This window comes from Balaenoptera physalus, assembly GCF_965194825.1.
Source record: "Balaenoptera physalus genome assembly, chromosome: 15".
Taxonomy (NCBI): domain Eukaryota; kingdom Metazoa; phylum Chordata; class Mammalia; order Artiodactyla; family Balaenopteridae; genus Balaenoptera; species Balaenoptera physalus.
This window is the reverse complement of record NC_138894.1, coordinates 16,610,342-16,631,271: the sequence shown is the minus strand read 5'-3', so window position 1 is coordinate 16,631,271 and position 20,930 is coordinate 16,610,342. Positions and strand designations below refer to the sequence as shown.

Here is a 20,930-nt window from a genome sequence, read left to right as displayed (position 1 = left end):
GCTTTTGTCCTTCCACAGACTCCAGTGTGCTTCTCAATCCCCAGGTCACAGGGAAATGTCACCAGGGGCGGATTGTCTGTCTCCCCTATCTTGACCATGAATAATTTGCTGATACGCACTGATGATGCTATTTTAGGCAACAGCAGACAAGTTGCCTTTCCAGCCATTCAGCCCAATCACTCCAATTCCGTATCATAAAAAACGCGCTCAGCTAGAACACACAAAGGTGCTATTATCAGTTGTTAGGTATTGAAATCATTCTGTATCAGTTCGTACACACCTGCTGTCCCTAGGCCCCTGAAACCCACACTCCCCAGATTCCGTAAGAAAGGGTTACTGCTTTACATATCAAGGACCAGACCAGATTCTGGTCCCTTGGTTGTGATCAACTGGGGTCCACGATATACCTGTTATCTGTATTTTGACTGTCATTCCTGTCCTCAGGGAATGGGTGAAAGGTAGCTTTGCCTGCTTTGAAGTCTTTTATGATGGTCAAACTTATGTTGTCTAAATATGGATTAAGCCCATCTCTGTGAAAGGAGCCAAAGGTGGATACTCAGCAGGATATGACCCAGTGGGTAGCAGTGGAAAGAGAGTCCCAGGAGAGACCTAGACCAGCCAGACCTGCTCTCCAGGTGGGGCAGACGTGGGGCACCGCGAGGGCATCCAGTCCAGCAGACAAACAATGGGCCTGGGGGGCGGGCTCTGGGCCAGCAGTCAGCACCATGCAAGACGGGGCCCCACTGCTAGGTGAGCACATGCTGAGACGGGCTCGCGGGAGCCCAGAGAGCACGCACACGGTCCAAGGTGGAGATGTGAGGGAAGCGGGGCCGAGCAGTCATTAGTTGATTCCTTCTCCATCAAGTATGTATGGGCGCCTATGTGCCAGGCACTGTGTTAACCACTCAGGATGCTCGGGGAGCAAGATTAACCCTGGCAGGTCGGGGGAAACGAATGCAGCCCTTATGCTAACAGCTGGGTAGACAGAGACATCAAAAGGCAACTCCAATCCAAAGCGATGAGCCCTACAATAGGGGAAGTTCTGTAGGAGCCCAGAGTTGCGGCACTAATTCAGACCCAGGGCATTCAGGAAGTGCTTTCCCCGAGGGCATGTGGTCTAAGCTGAGACCCTAACAATACGTAGAATTGTTCAAGTAAAGAAGGATGGAGAGGAATGAGCAGCAGGTGCGAAGACCCCGAGGCAAGAGAGAAAGGGGTTTATTCAAAGAGTGGAAAGGAATTTCTCCCATCTGGATGCTTGGAGCACACAGGGGAAGGGGTGGCCCACGGTGCTGGCATGGATCAGGAGGAAGGCACCTGGGAAAGACAGGTTTCCAAGGGCAACAGAGTGAGTCAAGAGCAAGGGCTCCGGGATAAGCCTGCCTGGGTTGAATCTTGACTCTGCCACTTCCGAGCTGTGTGACCTTGGGAAGGTCATTTGGCCTTCTCGACCTCAGTAGAATCGTTGTAGTGCTCACTTCTGGAGGATGGAGACAGATAATGCATGTAACGCACCTAGAACTACGTGGCGTGCGATGTGTCCATTCACATCAGCCATGATTGGGCCCCTAAACCCCAAGTCAGGAGTGGGTCCAGAAAAGGGGGCAGGCTGGGCCTGCAGGCCTGGACTTACAACTAATCAATTGGCTGCTACCTTAAAAGAAATGCTCAATGTCAAAAAAAACACAAAAAACATTCAGTGTTATAATCACCAGGATAGCCACAGTTCTCTTTCAAACAGCATTTTAAAAGTTGCAATGTAATTTCCACACATTGGCTTCTTGAAGTCTTAAAACTTATCCTGTGAAGGAAGCGAAGTGTCCTTCTTTTTAGAGAAAATGAGATGGAGGCTTTTCACCTGGAGAGTCCAGGGTCTGGAGTGGACCAGGTCCTCTGACCCCTCCATCCCACCTGGGCTGGTAAGCTCGATGCCTTCTCCCACTCCCCCTGCCTCTGTGCAAAGCCCAAAACAAGGACAACAATTCGCCCCTTTCAAAGGACAGCTTGTAGGGCAACACTACTGTGGGCACACCTACTGGCACTTAGGGCTGTTCCCCAGAGGGCATGTCAGCCTCCTGGGAGGTCCCCAAGTTGCCGGGACATGGCTGTGTGGTGAGTGGACACATGAAGGATAGTCCCTCCAACTACAACCTGACGTCTCCTCTCTAGAGCTGCCCCTGACCCAGCAGCTGCCCCTCGTGCCTTCCAGCTGTGTCTGGTACATGTCAATCTGATCTCGGCAGTCTTCTCAAGGAATGACATTCTTGGCCCAGCCCTTAGGATAAATGGGGGTGTAATTCTTTCATATATTAGTTTTATCTCCCACCTTAACTCCTTGGAGTGAGGAATTATGTCCTCTACTTTTCTGGTGTGTACATGGCCCCCAGCATAGCTCCAGACACATGAGGTTACTCAATAACCCCTTTGTAATCACACATTTATAATGGGCAAACATACACTGACAGGTGTGTGTTCCTATATCGTGATGTCAAGGGCATTTCTCAGAAGGTTGTTTGGGAACTGTCAAAAATGAGCAAAAAGAGTTGGACTTATGCAATAATTTCATAGCCTTGGTCAAGGATGGGTTAGTAAAAGGAGAATTTATTGTAAGGATACAAGGTAACCTCAGGGAACACACCTGCAGAAGCCGCGATTCACAGGATCTGGTGGCTTTTTTCTCCACCTTCTCTCTCTCTCTCAATCCCTCCCTCCCTGAGTTCCTTCATCTCTTCCTCTTTTAGCTTTTGCTTCGGGCTTTGAATATCTCCTGCTTTGTAATAATAATTCATTGTTTTGAGTTACCATTCTACCCCAAACAGCTTCAACCCTCCATGACCTTACAACTCCAGTGGCCCACAATACAACACAATACATTGGTTTCTGTGTCTCTTATTTTGAATGCCCGAGAATCTAATTGGCTCAGCTTGGATCAGTTCTTCCCTGTGGTCCAATCGGTTATGACCAAGGGTGAGTCTCCCAAGAAAATACGGCCACTCAGGCTGCCCCCTTTTCTGGAGGTGTGCAGAGCACTTCCCAAGTGAAGGGTGTTTGGGAGATGTGCATCCCAAATCTGCCGATCACACCCAATTCCCAACCCTGAAGGAGCCAACATTCCACTCTTCCTCCACGTGGACATTGGCCTAAATCCACTCATTTCAGCAAGCATTTTTGGGGCTATCCTGTACCCTCCCAAAATACTTAAGGCCCTGGAATAGGAAATAAAAATTTGAGATATAAGAATCCTGACCTCCAAGATCTGTTTCTAGTGGTAGAGACCCAACCACTGGGCCCAAGGGCTAGGTAAAAGTTAGACTATGGAGTAATTACAGTAATTTTAGGGGCAGAAATATGGGAACACAAGATTGAAAGGTGAGCCAACAAGAGTGGATCAAAATCAGCAGCTATCTTCAACTATCAGATTGGCAAATATTAAGAATGATGACACCCAAATTTGGCAGGATGTGAGGAAACAGGCACTATCATCTACTGCTGATGGGAGCAAAAAAAATGGAGTGATACTGCTGTAGGGTATCTGGCAATCTCTACCAAGATAGTAAATGTGCATCCCCTGTAACCCACCAATTCTAGGTCCAGGAAAGATGAGAGCCAGAAATTGTTATAAGACAATGGGGAAGCTTGGATGAATTTGATGACATGAGCCTACACTCAGCTGGATTTGTACCCTATCTACTGTGTATGCTAATAAGGGTGGGATGACCCTGCTCCTAACCCCATATAAATGGCATAATTGAGACAACCCATAACTTTTCCTGATTGGTCATGCCTTTCTCAAATGAAAGCAGGACATTAGAACAGACATAGCAAATATGGCATAAACCAATTATCATCAGTTGATGACTGTACTCTTTCCCATTGGATTTGGACACTGCCTCAGGATCATTCTCAGCACCCTACACTGTCCTTCCTAATCAAGATAAAACCTTTATTCCATTTTTTATTTATAGCTGCTTGGTCCATCCCTGTCCACTGCCCTGATCCCTGGACAATCCTGTGGGATCTTGCAAGTCAAATGGCACTATATTTGTGAGAATATTTGTTATCTTTTTTTTTCTTTCTAACCAGTCAAGTGGGCTTGATGCTGCTGATCAAGTTTTCAAGTCATTACTCAATTCCCCCTTCCCTGAAAGGGAGGCCCTGCAAGGAAGACCACACAGGCTGATACAGGTAGAGTCATGGAGGCCAGGGAAGTGATTCTAGGAGCGTTTCTTACCTGCAGCCTGACTCACAATGCTGCTAAGTCAGGCTTGTTTCTGTGTCTCTAACTTTTCCAAAAGTCAGAGGAAAGTTATTGATGTGGTCACATCAATCACGCTATGATATGCTGACCTAATAAAATTTAACTTCAAAATGCCACATGTTTTCATACCTAGAAACTCAACTGAGATTGTTTCTGCTTTGAATTTCATAATTTACTTGAAAATTGCAGACTACCTATCATTTGCTCTGAAAGCTTTATGTCAACCTTTGACCCAAAGCACCAAAGTTCTGGAGAAAATGATGAAATGAATGGTACCATCTTCATTACCACAGTTAGCACCATGCCTGAAGCAGAAAAGGTGCTCCATCGATGGTAGCAATGTTCATCCTCCGTCATCTATTTTTGACAAGTAAACATTTTCAACTTTTATATCTAAGCCAAAGGAGTTAGAAGAGACAGTTAACAGTCACACTTGTACTCAAGATTCCTGTAGGAAGATTTTTTAAAGACATTATGATTACTATCCAAAGTTTCTCGATCATGGAACTTTTGACATTTGGGGGGAGATCATCTTTGTTACGGGGGAGCTATCCTGTGAATTGTAGGTTGTTTAGCAACATCCTGGCCTCTACCCACTAGATGCCAGTAGCACCCCCTTCTCAATTGTGACAACCAAAAAGGTCTTCAGATACTGCGAAATGTCTCCTGTGGGGAAGGAAGGTGCAAAATTGCCCCCAGTTGAGAGCAACTGATCATTTCCAAATCGTCTGTATGAACTGTAACAGAAAGGAACAAATTCTATGATCAACTACAACTGCCTTATAAAGAAGAAAATCTGTTATGCAATAGGCCTTTTGTTTCAGCTCTGGTCACCTGATAGGTTTGGACATGCTCAGGTCAACCTGGAGCTGAATTTGTCATCAGGCAGCCATCCAGACTTGATCATTCCCAGCAAAGGTGCCAGAGAAACCCTGCCAATGTAGACTACTCAGAAGTGCTGGATACAATATTTTTTAAAATATCTTTTTAAATATAGGGTTAAAGTAGAGGGAAAGTAAGAGAAATCTATAGAGGTCCAAGATGAGCAAACCCAAATACAGAGGTAAGCAAATGCTGAAGTTAGAACTCACCCAGAAGATACTTGCCAATCCCTGGGGACCTAGAGCTTGTGTACTGTGCTAGGTCTTGTGTACTGGCAACAGGAGCAAACTCTGGGATGTATGTGGGCTGGGAAGTAGGATTAGAGACTCTTTCATCAAGCCAGTACCTCTGAAAGGTAACAGTCTTGGTTGGTGAACTAGAAAAAAAGCCTCAACCCTCAAAGTGTTGTCTAGGCCTTGGTTCTGAGTGAAATGGAAAAAAGATCTCTTCTAATAATCCCTAATCATAAGCCTATTATTTACATTTGTTTTAGGAGCTGGAATTCATACTCCTTATGTAACACAAAACTTAAAACTTCAGCACATTGGCACCAACCCCAATCCCCACAGGGCTGTGTGACCAGCATTCAGGGACCTGGCCCTGACCTGCAGCAGGCTGTCATCAGCCCCTCGACCCCCTGGGCACAGCCAACTGGGTGAGAGGCCTACTCCCCCACCTACCTTCAGCAGGCCTGCAGCCACTGCTTGAGGCAGGGCCTCACAGCCAATTGGGCTGGGGCCAGCCCCACCTACCAGCACACCCACAGTATTAAGCCCTGCCACAACAGAAGTTCTTATGCACCCCACATAAGAGGCACCCCTAGAGCATATATCTCAGGTCCCCAGAGGGTAGCATGCTTCTGGGCCCCATACAACACCTCCTACAAAAGGTCAATTCTCCAAGACTGGGAAACATAACCAAATTACCTAATACATAGAAATAAACACAGAGAATTGGGCACAATGAGGGGACAGAGGAATATATTCCAAACAAAGGAAAAAGATATGACCTCAGAGAAGAAGAACTAAATGACATGGAGATAAGCAATCTATTCAATAAAGAGTTCAAGGTAATGATCATAACGATGCTTACTGAACTTGGGAGAAGAATGGATGAACAGAGTGAATATTTCAACAAAGAGTTAGAAAATATAAAGAAGAACCAAACAGAGCTGAAGAATACAATAACTGAAATTAAACATACATTAGAAGTAATGAAGAGTAGATTAAATGATACAGAGGAACAGATCAGTGATCTGGAAGATAGAGTAGTGGAAATCACCCAAGCCGAACAGAAAAAAAAGAAGTTTTAAAAATGAGGATAGTTTAAGAGACCTCTGAAACAACATCAAGCATACTAACACTCACATTATAGGGGTCCCAGAAGGAGATGAGAGAGAGAGAGAGAGAGAGAGGCAGATTACTTATTTCAAGAAATAATAGTTGAAAACTTTCCTACCCTGAGGAAAGAAACAGACCTCATGTCCAAGAATTACAGAGAGTCCCAAACAAGATGAACCCAAAGATGTCCATACCCAGATACATTATATTAAAATGGCAAAAAATAAAGATAAAGAGGGAATCCTAAAAGCAGCAGGAGAAAAGCAACTAGTTACATACAAGGGAACTCCCATAAGACTCTCAGCTGACTTTTCAGCAGGAACTCTGCAGGCCAGAAGGAAGTGGCATGATGTATTCAAAGTGATAAAAGGAAAAAACCTACAGGTAAGAACATTTTACCCAGCAAGGTTATCATTCAGATTTGAAGGAGAGATAGTCTTACAGACAAGCAAAAGCTAAAAGAGTTCAGCACCACTAACCCAGCTTTATAAGAAATGTTAAAGAGACTTCTCTACATGGAAAAGAAAGGCCACAACTAGAAATATGAAAATTATGAAGGGAAAAATTATCACTGGTAAAGGAAAATATACAGTAAAGGTAGTAGATCAATTGCTTATAAAGCTAGTAGGAAGGTTAGAAGACAAAGGTAGTAAAATCACCTATATTCACAATAAGTAGTTAAGGGGTACACGAAACAAAAAGATGTAAAATATGATGTCAAAAACATTAAATGTGGTGAGGGAGTAATAACATAGGGTGGTTAGCATACATTTAAACTTAAGAGATCATCAACTTGGACTTCCCTGGTGGTGCAGTGGTTAAGAATCCACCTGCCAATTCAAGGGACACGGGTTTGAGCCCTGGTCTGGGAAGATCCCACATGCCATGGAGCAACTAAGCCCGTGCGCCACAACTACTGAGCTTGCGCTCTAGAGCCCGTGTGCCACAACTACTGAGCCTGAATGCCACAACTACTGAAGCCCGCACACCGAGAGCCCGTGCTCTGCAACAAGAGAAGCCACTGCAATGAGAAACCCATGCACCGCAATGAAGAGTAGCTCCTCTCGCCGCAACTAGAGAAAGCCCACATGCAGCACCGAAGACCCAACGCAGCCAAAAAAAATTAAAATATAAATAAATAAATAAATTTATAAAACAGAGAGATCATCAACTTAAAATAATAATATATATATGATTTTATATATATGTATATATATATATACACACACATACACACATGTTGTTATTTATGAACCTCATTGTAACCACAAACCAAAAACCTATAATAGATACACGCACAAGAAAGGGAAACGTATCCAAACATAACACTAAAGATAGTCATCAAATCACAAGTAAAGAGAGCAAAAGAAGAAGAAAAGAACAAAAAAGAATTATGAAAAAAACTCCAAAAATTAACAAAATGGCAATAAGTAAATACATATCAATAATTGCTTTAAATATAAATGGACTAAACCCTCCAATCACATACAGTGGCTGAATGGATACAAAAACAAGACCCATATATATGCTGCCTACAAGAGACTCACTTCAGATCTAAAGACACACACAGACTGAAAGTCAGGGGATGAAAAAAGGTATTTCATGCAAACAGAAACAAAAAGAAACCTGGGAAGGAGTTCTCTAATGACCTAGAGATTAGGATCCTGGGCTTTCACTGCCGTGGCCCAGGTTCAATCCCTGGTCGGAGCACTGAGATCCTGCAGCTGGGTGGCACAACCAAAAAAAGAAAAAGAAAAAGAAAGCTGAGGGAACAAAACTTATATCAGAGAAAATAGAGTTTAAAACAAACACTGTAACAAGAGACAAAGAAAAACATTACATAATGATAAAGGGATTAATCTGACAAGAAAATATAATAATTGGAAATAAACATGCACCCCCAAATAGGATCACTTAAATACATAAAGCAAATTTAACAAACATAAAGGGAGAAATTGAAAGTAATGCAATAACAGTAGGGTACTTAACACCTCACATCAATGGATATCCAGACAGAAAACCAATAAGGAAACACTAGCTTTAATGACAAATTGGACCCATGGGAATTTATATATATATATATATATAGATATATATATATATATATATATATATATATATATATATATATCTATATCTATATCTATATCTATATCTATATCTATATCTATATATATAACATTCCATCAAAACCAGCAGAATACACATTCTTTTCAAGTGTTCATGGAACATTCTCCAGGATAGCTCATATGCTAGGCCACAAAACAAGTCTCATATTTTAAAAGATTGAAATTATATCAAGCATATTCTCTGACCACAGCTGTATGAGACTAGAGATCAACTACAAGATAAAAACTGCAAAAAACCCACAAGCATGTGGAATCTAATATGCTACTAAACAACCAATGGGTCATTGAAAAAATCAAAAAGAAAAAATTTTAAATACCTGGAGACAAATGAAAATGGAAACAGACAATCCAAAATCTATGGGATTCAGCAAAAGCATTTCTAAGAGGGAGGTTTATAGCGATACAAGCTTACCTCAGGAAACAAGAAAAACCTCAAATAGCAACCTAATCTTACAGCTTAAGGAATTAGAAAAAGAAGAACAAACAAAACACAAAGTTAGTAGAAGAAAAGAAATAATAAATATTAGAGTGGAAATAAATGAAATAGAGACTGAAAAACGATAGAAAACATCAATGAAAGTAAGAGCTGCTTCTTTGAAAAAAAAAAAAAAGATAAACCTTTAGCCAGACTCATTAAGAAAAAAGAAAGGGTCCAAATAAATAAAATCAGAAATGAGAGCAAAGACTGTCACCATGTCCTGTCCACTGTCTGCTGCACATTGTGGGGTTTTGCTCCAGGACCTTGCTTCAGATGTGTAAGCTCCCCCATCCATTAAACCACTGATGTCTCTGCAAAAAAAAAAAAAGAAAGAAATGATAGAGGAGAAGTTACAACTGACACCATAGAAATACAAAATATAATAAGAGATGACTATGAACCATTATTTGCCAATAAAATGGACAAACTAGAAGAAATGGATAAATTCTTATAAATGTACAATTTCCCAGGACTGAATCTGGAAGAAATAGAAAATATGAACAGAAAGATTGCCAGTAATTAAACTGAATCAGTAATTTAAAAATCTCCAAGCGGGCTTCCCTGGTGGTGCAGTGGTTAAGAATCTGCCTGCCAATGCAGGGAACATGGGTTCGAGCCCTGGTCCGGGAAGATCTCACATGCCATGGAGCAACTAAACTTGTGCGCCACAACCACTGAGCCTGCGCTCTAGAGCCCGCAAGCCACAACTACTGAGCCCGCATACCACAACTACTGAAACCTGTGTGCCTAGAGCCCGTGCTCCACAACAAGAGAAGCCACCGCAATGAGAAGCCTGCACACTGCAATGAAGAGTAACCCCCACTTGCTGCAATTAGAGAAAGCCCGCACACAGCAACAAAGACCCAACACAGCCTTAATTAATTAATTAAATTTTAAAATTTCCAAGCAAACAAAAGTCCAGGACCAGATGACCTCACGGGTGAATTCTACAAAACATTCAAAGAATTAACCCCTATGCTTCTCAAATTATTTCAGAAAATTGTAGAGGAAGGAATGCTTCTGAACTCATTCTATGAGGCCAGCACCACCCTGATACCAAGACCAGAAAAAACAGCACAAAAAGAAAATTACAAACCAATATCACTGATGAACATAGATGCAAAAATCCTCAACAAAATAATAGCAAACTGAATTCAACAATACGTTAAAAGGTTCATACACCATGATCAAGTGGGATTTATCCCAGGGATGCAAGGATGGTTTAATATCCACAAATCAGTCATTGTGATACATCACATTAACTGAAGAACATTAAACTGAAGAATAAAAATTAAATGATCATCTCAATAAATGCAGAAAAGGCTTTTGACAAAAGTCAACGTTTATTTATGATAAAAACTCTCAACAAAGTGGGTATAGTGGGAACATACCTGAATATAATAAAGGCCATATATGACAAATCCACAGCCAACATCATGTTCAATGATGAAAAGTTGAAAGCATTTCCTCTAAGATCAGGAATAAGACAAAGATACCCACTCGCACTACTTTTATTTAATATAATATTGGAAGTCCTAGCCACAGCAATCAGACAAAAAAAGAAATAAAAGGAATCCAAATTGGAAAGGAAGAAGTAAAACTGTCACTGTTTGCAGATGACATGATACTATATATAGAAAATTCTAAAGGTGCTACCAGAAAACTACTAGATATCATCAATGAATTTAGTAAAGTTGCAGGATACAAAATTAATATGCAGAAATCTATTGCATTTCTATACACTAATGACAAACTATCAGAAAGAGAAATTGAGAAAACAATTCTGTTTATAATTGCATCAAAAAGAATAAAATACCTAGGAATAAATCTAACCAAATAGGCAAAAGGCTTGTACTCTGAAAACTATAAGACATTGATGACTTTCTTCAGTTGAAAATGACACAAACCAATGGAAAGATATACCAAGCTCATGGATTAGAATAATTAATATTGTTAAAATGACCATACTACCTAAAGCAATCTACAGATTCAACTAAATCCCTATCAAAATAACAAAGGTAGTTTTCACAGAACTAGAACAAGTAATTCTAAAAGACCTCAAATAGCCAAAGCAGTCTTGAGAAAGCAGAACAAAGCTGGAGGTATTATGTACCCTGATTTCAAACTATACTACAAAGCTATGGGAATCAAAACAGTACGATACCAGCACAAAAACAGACACATAGATCAATGTAACAGAATAGAGAGCTTAGAAATAAACACACACTTATATAATCAATTAATCTATGACAAAAGAAGCAAGAATAGGGACTTCCTTGGCAGTCCAGCAGTTAAGATTCCATGCTTCCACTGCAGGGCGTGTGGGTTTGATCCCTGGTTGAGCCCATGCCACATGGTGCAGCCCCCCACCCCAAAAAAGAAGCAAGAATATACAATGGGGAAAAGAGAGTCTCTTCACTAAATGGTGTCTTCTCAAAAAATGGGAAAACTGGACATCTACGTGCAAAAGTATCAAACTGGACTACTTTCTCACACTATATACACAATAACTCAAAATGGATTAAAGATTTAAATGTAAAACCTGAAACCATAAAACTTTTAGAAGAAAATATATACAGTATGCTCTTTAACATCAGTCTTAGCAACATTTTTTTGGATCTGTCTCCTCACTGAAGGGAAATAAAAGCAAAATTAAACAAATGGGACTACATCAAACTAAAAAACTTTTGCACAGTGAAGGAAACTATCAACAAAGTGAAAAGGCAACCTATTGAATGAGAGAAGATATTTGCAAATCATATATTTAATAAGGGGCTAATACCCAAAATATACAAAGAACTCATACAACTCAACATCAAAAAAACAAACAACCCAATTTAAAAATGGGCAGAGGACCTGAATAGACATTTTTGTAAAGAAGACATACAGATGGCCAACAGACACATGAAAAGATGCTCAACATCATTAATCATCAGGAAAATGCAAATAAAAACCAGAATGAGATACCATCTCACACTTGTCAGAATGGCTATCATCCAAAAGACAACAAATAACAAGTGTTGGCAAGGATGTGGGGAATCCTTATGCACTGTTGGTGGGAGTGTAAATTGGTGCAGCCACTATGGAAAATAGTATGGAGGTTCCTCAAAAACTTCAAAATAGAACTGCCATATGATCCAGCAATTTCACTTTTGTGTATTTACCCAAAGAAAACAAAAACACTAATTTGAGAAGGTATATGTACACCAAAGTTCATTGCAGCATTATTTACAAAGCCAAGATATGAAAGCAACTTAAGCGTCTATCAATAGATGAATGGATAAAGAAGATATGATGTATATATACAACGAAATATCACTCAGCCATGAAAAAAATAAATATTGCTATTTATGACAACATCAGTGGGCCTAGAGGATATTACACTAGGCGAAATAAGTCATACAGAGAAAGAGAAATACCATATGATCGCCTTTATTTCTGGAATCTAAAAAACAAAACGAAACGAACAAACAATACAAACTGAAAGAGACTCATAGATACAGAAAACGAATGGGTGGTTGCGGGGGGTTGGGGGGGTGACATAGGTGAAGGGGGTTAAGAAATACAAACCTCCAGTTATAAACTAAATAAGCCACTGGATGTAATATACAGCATAAAGAATATGGTCAATAACATTGTAATAACTTTTATGTGGGGACCAATGGTTACTAGAATTATCATGGTGATCCTTTCATAATGTATGCAGGCGTCAAGTCACTATACAGTACACCTGAAACTAACATAATATTGTACATCAACTATATTTCAATTTTAAAAATCTTACTACAAAGCTAAAGTAATCAAGGCTGTGTGGTACTGGCATAAGGACAGACATACATATCAATGGAATAGAATTTAAAGTCCAGAAATAAACTCTCACATTTAGAGTCAATTGATTTTCAACAAGAGTGCCAAAGCAGTTCAATGGGGAATAGAAAAATCTTTTCAGCAAATGGTGTTGGGACAACTGGATATTCACATACAAAAGAATCAGTCTAGACCCCTATCTCACACCATATACAAAACATAACTCAAAATTATCAAAGACTGAAATATTAGAGCCTAAATTATAAAGCTCTTAGAAGAAAAGATAGGTGCAAATTTTCATGATCTTGAATTAGATATGACACTAAAAACACAAGTACAAAAAAAGAGAGGAAAATTAGACTTTATCAAAATTTGAAACTTTTGTACCTCAAAGGACATGATCAAGAAAGTAAGAAGACAATGACACAATGGGAGAAAATTTTTGCAATTAATATATTTGGTAAATGACTTGTGTCTAGAATATATAAAGAGATCCTACAACTCAATAATAATATGATAAATAACCCAATTTTTTAAATGGGCAAAGAACCTGAATAGACATTTCTCCAAAGAAGATATACAAATGGTTAATAAGCACATGAAAAGATGCTCAACATCATTAGTCATAAGGGAAATGCAAATCAACATATATGTTCACCTGATTGATGACAAAGGCAACACCTGCAGTAGTACAGTGTGGAAAAGGGGAAAAGATGTTCCTTTCTAAGGCAATTGAATAGCCAAAGGGACAAAATAAATCTTGACTCCCTACCTCACATTCATGAAAATCAATTCTAGGTGAATTATAGATCTAAATGTGAAAGGTTAAAAAACTAATCTTTAAGGATAAAACTTGAGGTAGGCAAATGTTTCTCACCATGACACAAAACGAGTTAAAAAGGAAAAAAATGATACACTGGACTACGTTCAGATCAAAGACTTCTGTTCATCAAAAGACACCATTAAAAGTGTGAAAAGGCAAGCACAGAGTGGGAGAAGATATTTACAATAAAGGACTCACATGGCAGACTGAGATGCCCAATTCAGATCCCTCTTCAAGAGAGGACTCACTGCAGACCCGTGAGGAGTGTGGTTAACACACAACCTCCTGCTGTTGGCTCCTTCAGGTCCACATCAGCATTTTGAGCCCAGGTCATGTTCTTCTTGTGGTGGCTCTTGACCAATGATTGAAAAAGGCACTGATAACCACCATGTTCTTTGCAGGGTGTTCCTCAACCAAAGATAAGCAAGGCATCGGTACAAGGTCCTAGCTGTTTCCACCCCACCATGGGGCTCCTCTAATGGGCAACCTTTGCTCCAGAGCTCCCTGTTGGGCTGTCAGAGAGCTTCAGGTCTACACTGTAGTCTGATGGCCCCCTCCCAATCCTGCTTTCTCTCCTTTTCTTTCATTGGTGCTACTCCACCATAAGCTTTTCATACTACTTACTCCACCTCAGTCTCTGCTTCCCAGAGAACTCAAATCAGTTCAACTTATATCCAGAATACATTAAAAGAACCACTTCACATCAATAAATAAAATGGCAGACAACCCAACAGATAAACAGGCAACATATATGAATAGGCACTTCATAAAAGAGAATATCCTAATGGCCAATAAATAAATGAAAATGTCCTCATATTAGTTTCCTGGGATTGCTATAACAAATTCCCATAACCTTGGTGGTTTAAAACTACAGACATTTATTTTCTTACAGTTCCGGAGGCTAAAAGTCTGAAGTCAAGATACTGGCAAGGTCCACTCCTTCTGGAAGCTCTGAGGGAAAATCCATCCCTTGCCTTTTCTGGTCTCTGGTGATTTCTGGCATTCCTTGGCTTGAGGCTGCATCATTCCAATCTCTACCTCCATCTTCCCTCCACCTCCTCCTCTGTGCCTCTCTCTTATGAAGACACCTGTTATAGCATTTAGGGCCCACTAGATAATCCAAGATAATCTCTTCATCTCATCCTTAATTTAATCACATCTGCAAAAACTTTACTATATAAGATAATATTCACAGCTTCCAGGAATTAGGACCTGATGTCTTTTGAGGACAACATTCAACCCACTCAAGCTTGTATCATTAGTCATCAGGAAAATGCAAAGGAAATGCAAATTAAGATCACAACGTGCTGTTACTTTACAACCACCAGAGTAGCTAAAATGAAAAAGGTGACATCAAGTGTTGGCAGAAATGTGGAACAACCAGAACTCTCGTACATTGCTCATGTAACAAATTGATACAAGTATGCCACATAAATGGGTGGCAGTACTAAAAGCTAAGCATAGGCATACCCTAAGACCCCAAAATTCTAGTCCGAGGTATGTGGCAGTTTTAAAACACAGCTGCAAATTCTTTGACACTCCTTTTATCAAAAAACAGATGTCTATATCCACTGCCTTTGAACCACAGAGGGTTTATGACTGTTTTGACCAGTAAAGTGTGGTGTTGGTGACACTGTGTGACTTTTTTTAAAAATATTTATTTATTTATTTGTTTTGGCTGCACCGGATCTCAGTTGCGGCAAGTGGGATTTTTGTTGTGGCCTGCGGGATCTTTAGTTGCATCACTTGGACTTCTTAGTTGTGGCATGCATGCGGGATCTAGTTCCCCAACCAGGGATCGAACCCAGACCCCCTGCATTGGGAGCACAGAGTCTTACCCACTGGACCACCAGGGAAGTCCCGACACCGTGTGACTTTTGAAGCCAGATCATAAAAGGTCTTACAGCTTCCATTTTGATTGCTAGAATACTTTCTCTTAGAGCTCCCAGTCTCCAGGTAAGAAGTCTGACGACATGAGGCCCCCATGCTGTGAGGAAGCCTCAGGCACACGGAGAGACTGTGGACAAGTACCCTGAAGTCTAGTTCCAATTTAGCCCAGTCTTTGAGTTACCCCAGCCCAGACACCAGATAAGTGAGTGAAGAAGTCTCCACATGATTCCAGCCCCTGGCCACTGAATCACCCCCAACCATTTGTGTTTTCCCAGCTGAGGCCCCAGACAAGGCAGAGCAGAGTACAGATTTTACCTTCTGCATCTTATCCAAATTCCTTACCCACAGAATCAATGAGTATACTAAAATGAGACTGTCATGCAGCCATAGGTAACTGAGACAATACCTAACAGAAATATGTATATAAGTTCACCGAAATATAAATACAAGGATATTCATAGCAGCACCATTTGTACTAGCTCCAAACTGGTGACTACCTCAAAATGCCTATCAATAGTGGAATAGATTAATAATCTGTGGTATATTCACATAGTGGAATACTACACAACAATAAGAATAAACAAATTATGGCCACACAAAATAATATGGATGATACCCACAAACATTTAGGGTTTGAACAACAGAATCCAGACACAAAAAACATATATTGATTATTCCATTTATACATAATTTTTATAAATTTAAAAATAGGCAAAACAAAGCAAATCTATGATGTTAGAAGTCAGGATAGTGGTTACCCTTGAGGGAAGTAGTAGCTAGAAGGTTTATACTCTGGGTGATGTTCTGTTTCTTGAGCTGAGTGTCGGTCACATAGGGGTGATCAGTTTGTGAAAATTTGTCAAGCTGTGTACTGTAAATTGCACACTTTTATGTAAATATGTTACATTTCAATAAAAATGAAAAGAAAGAAATCTGTGCCTTGGAAGCAATGAAATAGAGTATTTCAAAGGGAGAAGGATGGACAGCACAGAGACAGTAACTGAAAGATGATGGTCTTGAGGCTTAAAAGAAACAATCTTGATTCCAAGTGAAAGCAAAAATGTCTGGAAGCCTACTAAGTTTTCAATGCAACTTTACTGTCAAAAAAATCCCAAGACTGGCCTGATATAACCTGTGAGAGTTAATTCAACCCGCTCCAAAGTACACTCTAAACCCCAAGTCCGCACCAGCAGAAGCAGACTGAAGGCAATGAGGCTCCGAGAAGCAGACATTCCAGTGCCCACACAGATGTGGCCATGGAGGATGAGAGACAGGGAAGAAACTGAGAAGGCAGAGCCACAGCCACAAAAGACCTTTATGTCCTATAGTGCCTCTCCCTTCCTTGTTCCATCCAACTGACTGGTACGTAGGTGTGAGGGCTGGAGCTCCAGAAGCCACCTTGTTCCTTGAGAAAGGAAACCATGGGCTATAAAGCAGTGGGGTGATGAGATAAAAGACCCAGAGAACTTGGCAGTGAACCAGGCAGCAGACCCTACTGCCAGGGCTGGAGGTCTCCGCTATCCTACTCAACTGCACTTGGTGATTGCTACAGACCAGTGACTGCTACATGCTGCCCATTCTCCCCTTTTTTGAATGAGAGTTTTAACCACTAAAACCTATTCTCAATCATTGTTCAGCAGATGGGTTGTCATTTAGTTTTTAGGTCACTGGAACATGAAGAGTCACATCTGAGCCTGAAAAGAAGGACTTTGAGCTAGATGTCAGAGGGTGAGGCTTTTGAGGTTTCTCTTTTGGAAGACGAGTGTGTTCTAGATGTGGGAAGGGAGTATAAAATGGATTTGTTTATTTTATTTTATTTATTTATATTTGGCTGCGTTGGGTCTTCGTTGCTACACACGGGCTTTCTCTAGTTGTGGTGAGCGGGGCTACTCTCTGTTGCGGTGCGCATGCTTCTCATTGCGGTGGCTTCTCTTGTTGCAGAGCACGAGCTCTAGGCGGGCGGGCTTCAGTAGTTGTGGCACACAGGCTCAGTAGTTGTGGCTTGCTGGCTCTAGAGTGCAGGCTCAGTAGTTGTGGCGCACGGGCTTAGTTGCTCCGCGGCATGTGGGATCTACCCGGACCAGGGCTCGAACCCGTGTCCCCTGCATTGGCAGGTGGATTCTTAACCACTACGCCACCAGGGAAGTCCCAAAATGGATGCTTAATAGCCAAAAGACAGACTGTGGTAGAGATTTGCTACTTGCCTATGCCAGGAGCCATTGTCCTCCTTTTCCTTATGTCAGAACCACAAATTTAAATGGGAAGGTAGGCAGGGGCGGCGAGGATGGCAGAGGAGGGGGCCGTGGCTAGGATGGGGGTGCGGAATGGGAGGAAGAGGTGTCTGTGAGGGCGGTGAGGACACAGAGGAACATCGTGGGGATCCACGACTATCATCTGTTCTACAAAATGACTAACAGCCACCCTCTTCACTGCTTTACTGCAGTGGGGGAAATTGATCATGTACACATTTGTCTGAACATATTTGTGCCTTGTTGATTGGGGAAGAATATGGCTATGTCACATTTGTTGTGGAAAAGAAACGTTTTCTTGCCCACAGGGTAATTTTAGCAGTCAGGTGCCAATATTTTCGAGCATTACTATATGGTAGAATGTGACAATCTCAGCCTGAAGTCAAAATCCCTCTCCAGGACACCACTGCAGAAGCATTCGCAATGCTACTTACATACATCTATTCAGTACACTAGGCAGGCGAGGCTGACAGATAAGAAGGAGGAGGTGCTGCTGGACTTTTTGAGCCTGGCTATCATATGGATTTCCAGAACTGGAGGACTCTACCTCTGAGTACTTCTGCACCAAACTTAACATTCAGAATGTCTGTATGACTTTTGATGTTGCCAGTCTCTACTCACTTCCCAAGTTAACTTACATGTGCAGCATGTTTATGGACAGAAATGCTCAGGAGGTATTCTCAAGCCAAGGCTTCCTCTCCCTTTCTAAAACAGCACTTTTAAACATCGTATTAAAAGATTCATTTGCAGCTCCCGAAAAAGATATTTTCCTAGCCTTGTTAACCTTGTGTAAGCATAATTCAAAGGAGAATCATGCTGAAATCATGCAGGCTGTGTGTTTGCCTTTGATGAGCCTCACTGAACTTCTGAATGATGTGAGGCCTTTGAGACTGTGGTCCCCTGATGCCATTCTGGATGCTATTAAAGTTCAATCAGAGAGCCGGGACATGGACTTCAATTATAGAGGCATGCTCATACCAGAAGAAAGCATTGCAACCATGAAGTATGGAGCCCAGGTGGTAAAAGGGCAGCTGAAGTCTGCCTTATCAGATGGTGACACTCAAAATTATGATTTGGATCATGGATTTTCTAGACATCTGATGACTGCCGTTCTGGCATCGAGATTAAGCTGTGTCAACCGTCCATTAGCAATCATATTCAGATACTCCTGTTGGACCGAGATAGCCGGTCTCATTCATATTCCATTGAAGTGTCAATGGATGAACTTGATTGGATCAGAGTGATTGATCATTCACAATATCTGGGTCGTTCTTGGCAAAAGTTATATCTTCCAGCCCATGTCAGCCGGTATATTCAAATAGTTGGGACTCATAACACAGTGAATAAAATTTTTCAGATTGTGGCTCTTGAACGTATGTTTACAAACAAAACTTTCACTCTGGAGGAGGGGCTAATAGTGCCCATGGAGAACGTTGCAACAATTGCTGATTGCGCCAGTGTGATTGAAGGGATCAGTCGGAGCCAAAATACCTTGCTGAACAAGGACACCAAGAACTATGATTGGGATTCTGGCTATACATGTCATCAGCTGGGAAGTGGTACAATTGTGGTTCAACCGGCACAGCCATACATGATCAGGTCAAGGTGGTTATTACTGTGGGACTGTGAAGATCAGAGCTACAGCTACCATGTTGAGGTTTCCACCAACCAGCAGCAGTGGACCATAGTAGCCGAAAGAACTAAAGTTGCCTGCAAGTCCTGGCAATCAGTAACTGTTGAAAGACAGCCGGCCTCCTTCATCCGGATCGTTGGAACACACAACGCTGCAAACGAGGTGTTCCACTATGTCCACTTTGAGTGTCCTGAGCAGCAGAGCAGCCAGAAGGAGGAAAACAGTGGGGATTTGGGGACAGGGGACACCAGCCTGGCCAGTCAGCAGCTCGACCCGCACGTCCTGTAGGCCCCCAGCGGCAACTCACTGCCTTCCAGCCCAGGCTCCAACTCGTACTCAGCCATCCAGCAGCACCGATAAAGGTGGTGCACGTGTGGAGTGACTCGGGTGGGCCCAGATGGCGCAGGAACCGTGTCCTCCCTGAGCCGGGATCCCTGTGGACTACCCGCCATCCCTCCCCGGGAGGAGCAGGCCTGGCTGCAGAAACGGACACAGAACAGGTTTCCTCCCAAGGACACAAAAGGGCTGCTTTGTTCTCCTCGATTTGTTCAAATCAGGCTCGTCTCCAGAGGGAGAAAGTGGGTCTTCAATCTTCATCAAGTCCACCATTAACACCTTACCTCTCTAATCTAACCCCGCAAAGGGCACGGAAGGAAGTAGTAGACAGGCCCGAGTCGGAATATAAAAATGGCATATGAACACGGGAATGGAAGAGAATATATTAAGCTTTCATTACCTGGAGGCACCCTTTAGGAAATGGGTTTCCATAGAGTGTTTACTTTTATGGAGCACATTGCCCTGGCAACTAAATGATTTTTTATTTCTTAAAGTTATTCTCCATTTGCTGAAGCATAGGTGTTCCAGATCTTTTTGAAAGGCTCAAACAGCAAATTGCTTGTTTTAATCCCTTTTGATGCTGTAATTTTCCTTCCTTAGTTCTGAACGGTTGAGCGCGGGGTAGAGCCGAGAAATATGGTGCACATCTCCTAAATGAGGCACAGATGCAGCTAATCATGGCACCTGGTCTGACAAGGAAAATCCTTTGAGGAAGTTCAACAAAATACAAAATAAGCAAATCAATCTGTGGACACTGGAGTTAATAATCACTTGAACTGCCAAGTTATTAACCTGTCATTCCTGAAATGTATCCAGCCTTTAAATTTGGGAGGTTGACAAGGAAATAGTGATTATTCCACCAGCTAATTTAATGTTCAGAAGTACATATAGATGAATGTATACCAACTTCTGGTTAGGCTGGACCTGTCCTTGATTTACCACAGGTTAGTGGAGCCCTGTGGAGTCAGCCCTCCTGCCGGTCGGTGTCAGGAACGCAAAAGTGGGCCTTTCCCACACGCACGGTGGTGATCAGTGGTCGCTGTTTTTTCCCCAGACCATAATACTCAGCCAGGGATTGGAAAAAAAAAAAAAATCAGTTCTAAGA

The 20,930-nt window shown here is 41.6% G+C and overlaps 1 pseudogene across 1 annotated transcript in view; it reads left to right on the top strand.

Annotated features, from left to right (window-relative positions):
• The window catches only part of LOC309643778 (BTB/POZ domain-containing protein 9 pseudogene), a 36,505-nt pseudogene extending 15,575 nt beyond the window's left edge, over positions 1–20,930 (top strand). The window contains exon 1 of the transcript in view: positions 1–20,930. This exon is cut by the window's left edge and continues 15,575 nt beyond it. The product of the transcript in view is annotated as a BTB/POZ domain-containing protein 9 pseudogene (transcript).